Genomic DNA, 12891 nt, shown 5'->3' on the forward strand with positions numbered 1-12891 from the left:
ACAAACAACATGTAAAACACAATCGAGTGAATTATAGTGAACATATCACCAAAAAGTACATATACATTGTGAACAGTGATTGAGCAATTGTATCAAAACAGTAAACAACAGACTTTCGTAAATTATAATGAGATAATGAGCAAGTGTTGGGGGTACGTCTTATTCAATACCTGCCCAACCTCCTGTAACACTATTTGTTTTGGAATTATAATTGTGTGAATACAGGAAAAAGGAACCCAACATTAATTAGGACATGCCAGTGACTTTGGGCGAAACAATGATGCTAAATGCCAGGGCGTGGAGTTTATCCGTTGGTACTTATGCGACCAAAGAATTAGGGTCGATTGGTTCTTTTTAGAAAATAGTCATCAAATGCCGTGGGAGTCGACCTCTGTTTATGGAGCAGCCGCTCTGAGGTCGAGGCCAGGAGCAAGCAGTTCTCAGTTCAATAATGTCCCTTTAAAAATTTGTCTCCAAGGGTTTGGAAAACGCGTTTCGAATGCCAATGTTTGAATCATCGGATTCTCATCAGGGCGTGGAGTTTATCCGTTGGTACTGTTTGGAGGAAAAGGACAAGGAATTTGATTTAAAAACTGAACAAATACAATAAGGAAGCTTTTTCCACATGAATGCATCATCTGATGCAGCATACCTTATGCGACCAAAGAATTAGGGTCGATTGGTTCTTTTTAGAAAATAGTCATCAAATGCCGTGGGAGTCGACCTGCAATGTAGTGACATTGGCATGGTAAGTATTTGTAAATTGCAGTACAGGCAGGCACTAATGCGTGCATGCATTTATGAAAATTACCTCTGTTTATGGAGCAGCCGCTCCGAGGTCGAGGCCGGGAGGAAGCAGTTCTCAGTTCAATAATGTCCCTTTAAAAATCTACAAACACAAGGGATTGTGTATTAGCGAGGACGCATGGTGTGTCTTATGCCCCGGAAAAATTAAGAAATTGATGAATCTCTTACTTGTCTCCAAGGGTTTGGAAGAAGAAATATATCTTAACCGTGCTCTGTGAAAAAACGGAAACACAAGCGGGGAGCTGATCAATGCCCTGTCTAAAGTTATGCCAAACAGAGAAGAAACCAATGCGGTTGTGCGCTGTGCGGCGTCTTACCGTGGAATGCGACCCTCAGTACATCGGGTCACCCGTCTGCTTGAGGGGAATTTGTCTTGTTCAAAATTGAATCCTGTGGGGGAGGGAGGGGAACCAAGCGAGTTAGTGCCCGGTCACGCCATAGAGAAAGCGCGTGTGTGTGCGCTAGTTGCAAAGTGGGTCTTACCTTAGGTTGTTGAATGACAGCTTTGTATATTTCGAGTTTGGGATGGACACAACAGCTCGCCGCCGCGAGTAAAATAGACTAAATTGTATCTGTTGGTCACATGATGTCGGGAGCCAACCAGAGCGAGGGGCCCTCTCGCTAGGGATTGTGGGATGTGTAGTTTATAGGGACATTGATTAAAACCGATGAAGGGAAGCCAATTATATTCTAGTGACTTCACTAAGTACATTTAGCCCGTTGTTGACAGTGTTGAATTTCATAATGAGGTAGGCCTCCTTGCGTAGTAGTGCCGCCTCAATGTCCTGTACATACTGTTTAGGATCCGCCCATGTAAGGACCATCCATTTGAAATCATTTTCCCCATGGTTATGACTTGTAAAATGTTCAACCATGGGTGCAGAGCACACTTTTTTATTTATTCGAGATCGGTGTTGTGTGATGCGTGAATTTACAGGTTGACAAGTTTTGCCTATGTACACTTTGTCACAGGGACAAACCACGGCATAGATGACATTTTTTGTATGACAATTGGTAAACATCTCATGCTTCCATGTGACCCCGTCATGGTCAAATGTGTTACCTTCCAAGGTAGAGGAACACGATATACAATTGCCACACTTATGATGCCCGCTTATGGGTTTTAAGTTCCATTGCGAAATCAGATCGCTTTTGGGTTTCGGAATGTAGCTGTCTGCCCTAATCAATCGTTGACCAATGCTTTTGTTTTTGCGCATGGCAAAAATGGGCTTTTGTAGGGGACTTGGTAAATCTTCCAATAGATGCCAATTTTTCAAAATAATACGTTTGAACTGATTTGTGTGTGATCCATAAGTTGTAACGCACACCAGCTCATTCAGTGCATTTTTGTCTTTTTTCACCAGAAGATTCTCCCTGGCGGTGCATCTGGCACGTTTTTTAGAATGGTTAAGAAGTTTCTTTGGGTAGCCCCTTGTTGCCATTTCTGCGCAAAAATTTGTAGCATGTTGATCAAAGTCAGAAATTTCAGTACAATTCCTTCTTATTCTTAACAGTTGCCCAAAAGGAAGATTTTCCTTCAGGAACTGTGGGTGCGAGCTTTTAAAGTGAAGGATGGTATTTCTGTCTGTAAGTTTCTTGTGTAAGGTCGTTGTTAGGATATTGTCGCGGACGCCTACAGTGATGTCCAAAAAAGTCATTTTACTTGTGCTGGATTCTATAGAGAAACCAATGTCTCTGTGCCTGGAGTTAAGCCAATTGTAGAACTGGTCTAGTTCCGTCTGGCTCCCCTGCCACAGGAGCCAGACGTCATCAATGTATCTAAGCCATTGGGTTATATGGCCGACAAATGGATTGTTCTCAAATATGAATCTTTGTTCATATTGTGCCATATAGATTACCGCCATCTCAGGTGCGTATGGACAGCCCATAGCGATGCCTTTTATTTGGATGAAGAACTCATTCTCAAATTTAAAATAGTTGCTGCGTAATGTGATTTCAGCCAGTGAAAGGATGAAAGAGGTGGGGACCCGGTGCGGTCTTTCTCGTTGTTCAAGGTATATTTCCAAGACCTGCAATGCCTCATCCTGAGGGATTTGGGTGTAAAGTGAGGTGACGTCTAGGGTCACCATCAGCTGAGTAGTTTGATTGAATGATTGTCCCTCTATCTTATTAATGAAATCAGTTGTATCTCTGAGATATGACTTGACCTGCGGTAGAAAGGGTTTGAGAAAAAAATCTATGTATTTTGAGACCGGTTCAAGTGCAGAATCGCACCCCGACACAATGGGTTGGCCAGGCGGTGTTTTATCATTTTTGTGGATTTTTGGTAAAAAGTACAGGACAGGCGTCCTTGGTGCTTTTTTGTTCAAGAATTCAAATTCCTTAGGGCCTAGGAATCCCTCATCAAGTCCTGTCTTGGTGATGCTTGCGATTTTACTTTGTATGGCATGCACAGGATCCTCCTTAATTGGTCTGTACCAATCAGGATTGTTAACATGCGTTGTTCCTTCCTCCAGATACATGGTGCGGGGCCATATTACAACTGCCCAACCCTTGTCTGCTTGTTTTATTAAAATAGACGTATCTGATTTGAGGTTCTGAATGGCAGATGTTAACCCTTTAGACATGTTTTTGTGGACAAAATTTTTTTGTTTCTCAAGTTTTGAGAGGAAGGAAAGGACGGCTTGTTCAAAGGCCATGACCTGTTTGGGGATGTTTTGGGTCGGAGTGAATCTGGATTTAACTCTAAGCCCTGTGGTTTCTGAATGGGACGTCACTTCGGCATCCACGAAAAACACCTTCAACCTGATCTTGCGACAAAAATCTAATGCCTCTAATTTCAGTTGGGTGAAGTCCGTTCTTTTATTAGGGACAAACTTGAGGCCCAGGGATAAGAGTTTGACTTCATCCTGGGTGAGTTGTTTATCTGAAAGATTGACTATGGCTGATTTCTCTAGCTCTTGTAGGTTATGTTGCGTGTGCGCATCTCCTATGGTTGTTTGAAGCGGACCCGTGACTGTCCGCCTCTGCCTAAAAAAGGAGATGATACAGCAGCCCCTCGTCTTTTAGAATTATCTTGTCGAGACTCAGATGACGAGTCAGACGATGTTGTATCTGAGAAAGTGAGGAACCTATTCCTGGATCTGCCTTGGAATGATGTTAAAGCCCCTCTTGATTCACCTGACGTATAGAAATCCTCTTTCAAGAATGGATAAACTTGTTCCAATTTGAATGATTTAGAGTCCCTTTCAAATTGTGCTACTTTAGCGTTAAGTGTGTTGTCCTTGAAAAGTTGTATTTCTTTTTCAATCTTATCTAAAAGATTCTTGGCTTCAGTTACCGTTTGATTGTCAGATATGGTCTTGATTAACTCCTCAATTTCTTTTTCTTCTTGGCTACAGAAACGTTGGGCTATCTGTATAGTATGGACCATGAGGTTCCTGCTGCATTTAGTATTAATCTGACTGAAACCTTTTTTGTAATCTGTGTCCTCGGTGAAAATCACCGGGATGTTCGTCACCTGGAGTCCCCAAGGGATAGTCCCAGCTTTGAGGTGTTTGAGTAGAAAGTGGCCATGTAGTTCGGTTCGTATGTGTTTTTTTTGAAGACGGGTCAATTTATCTGCCTCATTTTGTTGTTTGGCTGAGGTACTCAATGTTATGTTAGAAAAAGGAGATGATTCAATAAGACTCGCAATGTGGCTCTCCGTAAAGGACAGCGTATCTTTCTCTGCCATGCTATACAGGAGACGTGTCCCCTGCAGTGAAGTGAATTAATTGTTGATAAGGATGACGAGCAGTGTCAATCCCTACCCACTCGGGTAAAAACCCGCGCTAATAATGCAAAAAAAGGAGGGGTTTGGCCCAGTAGGGAAGAGGGTAGGTAGGGCCTATTAATACCAAAAAAAAGTACGATTTACCTATGCCTCTATGTGCATGATTGCAACATTTAATGAGACTCAAAGAGAAAACCACACTGTTAGTTAACTCAGACAATTGATTTATGTCAATTATTTTTCGAAACTCATAAATTGTCCATGATTTGCGACAAGAGAAAAATACATAGTCAACTTTACATTGAGCACACAAAACAAGATTTTTGCAAGGGAAAAAGCATAACAAACAACATGTAAAACACAATCGAGTGAATTATAGTGAACATATCACCAAAAAGTACATATACATTGTGAACAGTGATTGAGCAATTGTATCAAAACAGTAAACAACAGACTTTCGTAAATTATAATGAGATAATGAGCAAGTGTTGGGGGTACGTCTTATTCAATACCTGCCCAACCTCCTGTAACACTATTTGGTGTGGAATTATAATTGTGTGAATACAGGAAAAAGGAACCCAACATTAATTAGGACATGCCAGTGACTTTGGGCGAAACAATGATGCTAAATGCCAGGGCGTGGAGTTTATCCGTTGGTATTTATGCGACCAAAGAATTAGGGTCGATTGGTTCTTTTTAGAAAATGGTCATCAAATGCCGTGGGAGTCGACCTCTGTTTATGGAGCAGCCGCTCCGAGGTCGAGGCCGGGAGGAAGCAGTTCTCAGTTCAATAATGTCCCTTTAAAAATTTGTCTCCAAGGGTTTGGAAAACGCGTTTCGAATGCCAATGTTTGAATCATCGGATTCTCATCAGGGCGTGGAGTTTATCCGTTGGTACTGTTTGGAGGAAAATGACAAGGAATTTGATTTAAAAACTGAACAAATACAATAAGGAAGCTTTTTCCACATGAATGCATCATCTGATGCAGCATACCTTATGCGACCAAAGAATTAGGGTCGATTGGTTCTTTTTAGAAAATAGTCATCAAATGCCGTGGGAGTCGACCTGCAATGTAGTGACATTGGCATGGTAAGTATTTGTAAATTGCAGTACAGGCAGGCACTAATGCGTGCATGCATTTATGAAAATTACCTCTGTTTATGGAGCAGCCGCTCCGAGGTCGAGGCCGGGAGGAAGCAGTTCTCAGTTCAATAATGTCCCTTTAAAAATCTACAAACACAAGGGATTGTGTATTAGCGAGGACGCGTGGTGTGTCTTATGCCCCGGAAAAATGAAGAAATTGATGAATCTCTTACTTGTCTCCAAGGGTTTGGAAGAAGAAATATATCTTAACCGTGTTCTGTGAAAAAACGGAAACACAAGCGGGGAGCTGATCAATGCCCTGTCTAAAGTTATGCCAAACAAACAACAACCTGTAAATTCACGCATCACACAACACCGATCTCGAATAAAGAAAAAAGTGTGCTCTGCACCCATGGTTGAACATTTTACAAGTCATAACCATGGGGAAAATGATTTCAAATGGACGGTCCTTACATGGGCGGATCCTAAACAGTATGTACAGGACATTGAGGCGGCACTACTACGCAAGGAGGCCTACCTCATTATGAAATTCAACACTGTCAACAACGGGCTAAATGTACTTAGTGAAGTCACTAGAATATAATTGGCTTCCCTTCATCGGTTTTAATCAATGTCCCTATAAACTAAATATCCCACAATCCCTAGCGAGAGGGCCCCTCGCTCTGGTTGGCTCCCGACATCATGTGACCAACAGATACAATTTAGTCTATTTTACTCGCGGCGGCGAGCTGTTGTGTCCATCCCAAACTCGAAATATACAAAGCTGTCATTCAACAACCTAAGGTAAGACCCACTTTGCAACTAGCGCACACACACGCGCTTTCTCTATGGCGTGACCGGGCACTAACTCGCTTGGTTCCCCTCCCTCCCCCACAGGATTCAATTTTGAACAAGATAAATTCCCCTCAAGCAGACGGGTGACCCGATGTACTGAGGGTCGCATTCCACGGTAAGACGCCGCACGGTGCACAACCGCATTGGTTTCTTCTCTGTTTGGCATAACTTTAGACAGGGCATTGATCAGCTCCCCGCTTGTGTTTCCGTTTTTTCACAGAGCACGGTTAAGATATATTTCTTCTTCCAAACCCTTGGAGACAAGTAAGAGATTCATCAATTTCTTCATTTTCCGGGGCATAAGACACACCACGCGTCCTCGCTAGTACACAATCCCTTGTGTTTGTAGATTTTTAAAGGGACATTATTGAACTGAGAACTGCTTCCTCCCGGCCTCGACCTCAGAGCGGCTGCTCCATAAACAGGTAATTTTCATAAATGCATGCACGCATTAGTGCCTGCCTGTACTGCAATTTACAAATACTTACCATGCCAATGTCACTACATTGCAGGTCGACTCCCACTGCATTTGATGACTATTTTCTAAAAAGAACCAATCGACCCTAATTCTTTGGTCGCATAAGGTATGCTGCATCAGATGATGCATTCATGTGGAAAAAGCTTCCTTATTGTATTTGTTCAGTTTTTAAATCAAATTCCTTGTCCTTTTCCTCCAAACAGTACCAACGGATAAACTCCACGCCCTGGTGAGAATCCGATGATTCAAACATTGGCATTCGAAACGCGTTTTCCAAACCCTTGGAGACAAATTTTTAAAGGGACATTATTGAACTGAGAACTGCTTCCTCCCGGCCTCGACCTCGGAGCGGCTGCTCCATAAACAGAGGTCGACTCCCACGGCATTTGATGACTATTTTCTAAAAAGAACCAATCGACCCTAATTCTTTGGTCGCATAAGTACCAACGGATAAACTCCACGCCCTGGCATTTAGCATCATTGTTTCGCCCAAAGTCACTGGCATGTCCTAATTAATGTTGGGTTCCTTTTTCCTGTATTCACACAATTATAATTCCACAACAAATAGTGTTACAGGAGGTTGGGCAGGTATTGAATAAGACGTACCCCCAACACTTGCTCATTATCTCATTATAATTTACGAAAGTCTGTTGTTTACTGTTTTGATACAATTGCTCAATCACTGTTCACAATGTATATGTACTTTTTGGTGATATGTTCACTATAATTCACTCGATTGTGTTTTACATGTTGTTTGTTATGCTTTTTCCCTTGCAAAAATCTTGTTTTGTGTGCTCAATGTAAAGTTGACTATGTATTTTTCTCTTGTCGCGAATCATGGACAATTTATGAGTTTCGAAATATAATTGACATAAATCAATTGTCTGAGTTAACTAACAGTGTGGTTTTCTCTTTGAGTCACATTAAATGTTGCAATCATGCACATAGAGGCATAGGTAAATCGTACTTTTTTGGTATTAATAGGCCCTACTTACCCTCTTCCCTACTGGGCCAAACCCCTCCTTTTTTTGCATGAATTGAGAGGCCAGCAGCAGGTGAACCTACTCACCAGTCAGGAGACTGTGTGGGGCACAAGAGAAGTCGAAGCAACAAGCGCCGGGGCGCTTAAGAAGTGAAGCGCTCGTTGGCGCCAAAACGCGAATCATGCGTGATGCGTGGGAATCGGCGTGCCCTGAAAGAGCAGAAGTCGGGAGCCCACTCCGACTCTGCCTAGCGCCCCGTAGTGGTGAGGATCGCTGTGGAGGAAAGCGCTGCCCCCAAGAAGACCAGCCGGTAAGCGCTGTCAAGCGCAGGGAAGCAAACTTGAGTGCGCCCCGACATCGGGACCTCACGCCCGATGCGTGAGCTTCGGCGCGCTGTCGCCGAGTGAGCGCGAAGCGGAAAGAAGCAAGGTGGTAGCGACGCCGGGAGCCCACTCCGGTCCTACCTGATGTGAGGAGATCCTGAGCGCTGCGAGGAACAAAGATCCCAGCATCCGGCGTGGACCTCATATGCCCGGTGAGTGCCTGAAGCCTGCCGGTACCTGATTGCTGAAAGTCAATAGAGGGATCCAAATCTCGGGAAACACGAGATTTTAGGCCCGGCGGCCATCTTTGAGTCAGGCATGCCACAGACATCCCCTATGTGCACACCAGAAGCGGCCATTTTGGAGTCAGGCAACCTTCAGCTTGATGAACAAGCATTGGAAGCTGAAAACAAGCATTGGCAAAAGTGAACAAGCATTGGCAAGACGATTCAAACAAACACTGGCGAAGAGCATACAAGCATTGATACATGCAAAGAAACGAGCATTGATACCTGCTAATAGACAAACATTGATACATGCAAATCAACAAGCATTGGACAAACGGAAACAAGTATTGGCTAAGAGTAAACAAGCATTGGTACATGCAAAGAAACAAGCATTGATCCATGCAAAGAGACACAAGCATTGATACATGCAGATCAACAAGCACTGGATAAATCGTGGCAAAGAAAGAAAACAAGCATTGGTGAAGGCCAAACAAGCATTGGCGAAAACCAAACAAGCATTGGCGAACATAATAGAAACAAGCATTGGCGAAAACCAAACAAGCATTGGCGAAGACCAAACAAACATTGGCGAAGACCACACAAGCAGTGGCAAAGGCCAAACAAGCATTGGCGAAGATCAACTACGAAGACAAGAAGACGAGTGAACAGCCCGTGCCCTGCAAATATGATCCATCAAAATCCTCCTCTCATGGCGGGGGAAGAAGTAGCATAAGGGTTCAATCCCTGCATTGAAGTACCACCCCCAGGGGTGCAGACGGATACATGGAGTCTGTGTCTCAAACGGAACCAATGGCTGGCAACATTGGGTGATTTCCTGGACGCCAATGGTGAACAAAGAGAGAGGATATGTCTAATGCTGCTCCTCCATTTGGTGGGTCCAGAGGGCCGATGCCCAATCGAAACATTCTCCAAAGAAGACACAGAAATCTATAAAAGACTCTAAGAGAAGCTATGTGCCCGTCTCTCTCCGCACAAGTGGAAGTGGATCAAGAGCGCATCGCTTTCAACACAGCTCGGCAGGAACCAGGTGAACCATTGCCAACTTTCATCACTCGGTTGCAAAACCTGGTACAAGGCTGCCACTTCAACACCTTTACGAATGAGGACGCAGTTCGACTCCGGATAATTGAAGGCTGCGCAAACCCCGACACAAAGCTCAAGATCTTGCGAGGAAAGTGGTCGCTAGAAGAAATCATCAGGAAGGCTGAAATTGGAATGCACGTCAAGGCAAGAGACAGATCAAAGGACCCGAATCTGAAGGCAAATTATCAAGATGCCTGGACAGATGAAATTCGGAAAACAGACAAAACAAAAAAGAGAGAGAGGGAAGGCAGACCAATGAAAAGACAACGGGAGAGACACAGTGACAAGGAGTACTCTGAGTCAATCAGTCAAAGGACAACCTCAAGGAGTTCTTCACCCTCAAGGTGTCATTCAAAGTCTGACCAACGGGAGAGACACAGTGACAAGGAATACTCTGAGTCAATCAGTCAAAGGACAACCTCAAGGAGTTCTTCACCCTCAAGGTGTCATTCAAAGTCTGACGAGGAGGGAGCGTCAAGTGGGACAGATCGCACCCCTGGACAAGATGGCAACTTACACAACAAGAGAGTAAGGAAGACAAACTATAGAAGGAGAGCTCAAAATGGTCAAAACTGGAAGTCGGCGCAGGAACACTCTTCGTCAAGTCGTGAAGATGAGTCTGAGGGAACATCCAGCAGGAGAATACATCACACCCATATCATGGGTGTCCGAGCACCAAACAAGTGGGAAGAAGGAATAGGTTGCATAAGACGAACTGGTCCTCCCCAACAACGAACAGGAAAAGACCAACGCATCAATGGCATTCAGGACACTGAAGAAACGGAGAAGTCGGTGATATGTGAGAAAGCCAAAAATGGAAAACCTCAAGACCAAACACAAAGAACAAGCACGTGGTTGTTGAACAACTTCTCAAACGAAACAACGTCAAAGACAAGTTGACGAAGGCGCCCGGAGAAACGTCTTAAAGACAACCCTGAGACAAAGAACAACGTGTCACGGCCTACTCATTTCAGAAATCCATTACTTGATACCCTCTCTAAGGAACGCTTTAAAAGGGGCATGGCCAGTAACTCCTCTGGTTCAGAGGGCGAGTCTGTCCGATCCTTTAAGATGGGTATGGCCAGGAACTCCTCTGATTCAGAGAGCGTGTCTGTCCGATCCTGGAAGTCGACAAAAGACTTCTCTGAACCAGAAAGCACGGCTGTTCAGTCCCGTGAGTCGACAGAGTCATGGTCCCGACAACAGCCATGGCATCAACCACCCGAATGCACCAAGGAACCAAAGGACATCCGTCCTGTCAAGAGCAACATGACACACACTGAAGTCTCTGAATACTCAGTCACTCCACAAGACAACCTATCGTGTCAGTCACAAGTACATCCAGACCTAGATCAAACACCGTCACCCCTGAAGGGGTCCGCGAGGCTGACTCAAAGGACCTACAAAGGGAAAACAGAGACAGTGGACCTTGGTCACCGGACGGGAAGGGACCAGCCAGTCACTCTGCAAGGAAAACCAGACGTGTCAGTAGAGAGAGATCATCAGATAAGAGAGAAACATGCCTATGCACAGATAGCTCACGAGTCTGCCAGACAACCCGAGGCTGTGAATGAGTTATCGAACCAAGCCAAGACAGTCTCATCAGATAGCACCATACTGTCTGATATACATGACCCTGAATTGGAGGTCAGTGATGCCCTCAACCGGACAAGACAAACAGAAGTAAAAGTAGATGCGGGTGCTCGGAAGAAGACCAGAACATTATTCACTCATGAAAGAGATCGAGCATCTGAACCAACAGTAGTTACACCACTGGAAGGCGACATGCTGACTGTGGAATGTGAGAGCAGACAGTTCACACGCAACGTGATCAAGAATGCCCCGATTAAGACAACAGAAAGATTGACCAAAGTCAAGCCCACCGCTGATTCGACACTACTGAGGCTTGAAAAACAGGCTGTCCGCCAACCCGTGTGGTGGATTGAAGAACTGCGAACACTGAGGACATTAAGCTCATTTTGTTAATAAAGGGGGAGATGTAGTATTTGGGATGTAGTCTAGTGGTTGGGGGGTGGAGTCAGAGGGAGGGGCAGGAACAGGAGGAGCCGGGGAACAGGAACCAGGGTTAGTTAGAGTAGGGACAGGGCATCGATAAGACGTGATAAATAAAGCTCTAGTTTAAGACAATTGTAGGTGTCTGTGTTTACTGTAGCTGGATGCTACACAGAGGGAGAGAGAAAAACCAAGAGGCAGAATAGAGAACAAGAGAGGGAGGCAGAGTGCAGAAGAGAGAGCTCACAAGATAGAGGGAGTGAACAAAGGAGAAATCAATGAGAACAAACACAAGTGACACTTGGCCGCTTGCAGATCGAGATACCAGGAACCCCAGGGTGGGAAAGTGATGCGGGTCCAAGGAATACTAGGATCTTCATTCAAAAACAATGTTGTTTTTTTAATGTGAACCACACAAGTTACACCCAGTAACACCCCTGACGCAAATCAACAAAAAGCAGCTCTTGGCACTCTTTGCACTGAGAAATAAGCACATGACCATCCAAAAATATCGTTTGAGATGCAAAGTTAATAACCTTGCAAGACTTTTTGTGATTTTGCACCACTTTGTCCATTATAACCTGTAAATAAATGTTGACCTATTTGTTATAATACAGGATGATTAATACTACGTATTGCAAAATTATTCCCCCCAAATATATTGTTATTGCAAGATCTGGGGCTGTACTGGAAGAGTACCTTTCGCTTACCAATCCTTGTTCTTAGACAAACCAAAGTATCTCACAGGTTCAATGTGTGCTTTGCCCTTCAGGACACATGTAATGTGAAGTGTGTTTAGAGAAATGAAAGAAGTCCCTTTTGAACATGTGCTTCAATGAGGTGCTATGTATGAGCGCGTGGCCTGGTCCGCCAATCTTAACAGAAAGGGCTTTGCTTAAAACCTATGGGTGTTTCAGGTGGCCCACCCATCATATACACTTTTAACACCCCGTGAAGCAAAACCATGAAAAGCAGTACTGTTTGCACTGAGAAGTTAATTTCCTTCTAAACTTTGTATGGTTTTTGCTCCATTTTGCACCTTTGAAACATGTAATAACTCTGGACCTGCATGTCTGAAAATGACCCTTAAGAAACATCTTATTGTTGCAACATCTGGTACAAAACAAACTGAAATGTAGGAAACCGGTGGAAATCAACATTATTCAAAGAATAACACATACAAATGATGCTTATGACAAAGAAGTTCAGCTCATGAGGCAGTCTGGGTAAAAATGCCTCCGAATGAAACAAACCGGTAGAAACTGGTTTTTAAAATCCATT

The 12891-nt window shown here is 44.0% G+C and overlaps 1 protein-coding gene across 1 annotated transcript in view; it reads right to left on the minus strand.

Annotated features, from left to right (window-relative positions):
• LOC147729456 (CD5 antigen-like) overlaps positions 1-12891 on the minus strand; it is a 476949-nt gene that overhangs the window by 384176 nt on the left and 79882 nt on the right. The window lies entirely within an intron of this gene.

This window comes from Lissotriton vulgaris, chromosome 2_1 (genome assembly GCF_964263255.1).
Source record: "Lissotriton vulgaris chromosome 2_1, aLisVul1.2, whole genome shotgun sequence".
NCBI classification, from domain to species: domain Eukaryota; kingdom Metazoa; phylum Chordata; class Amphibia; order Caudata; family Salamandridae; genus Lissotriton; species Lissotriton vulgaris.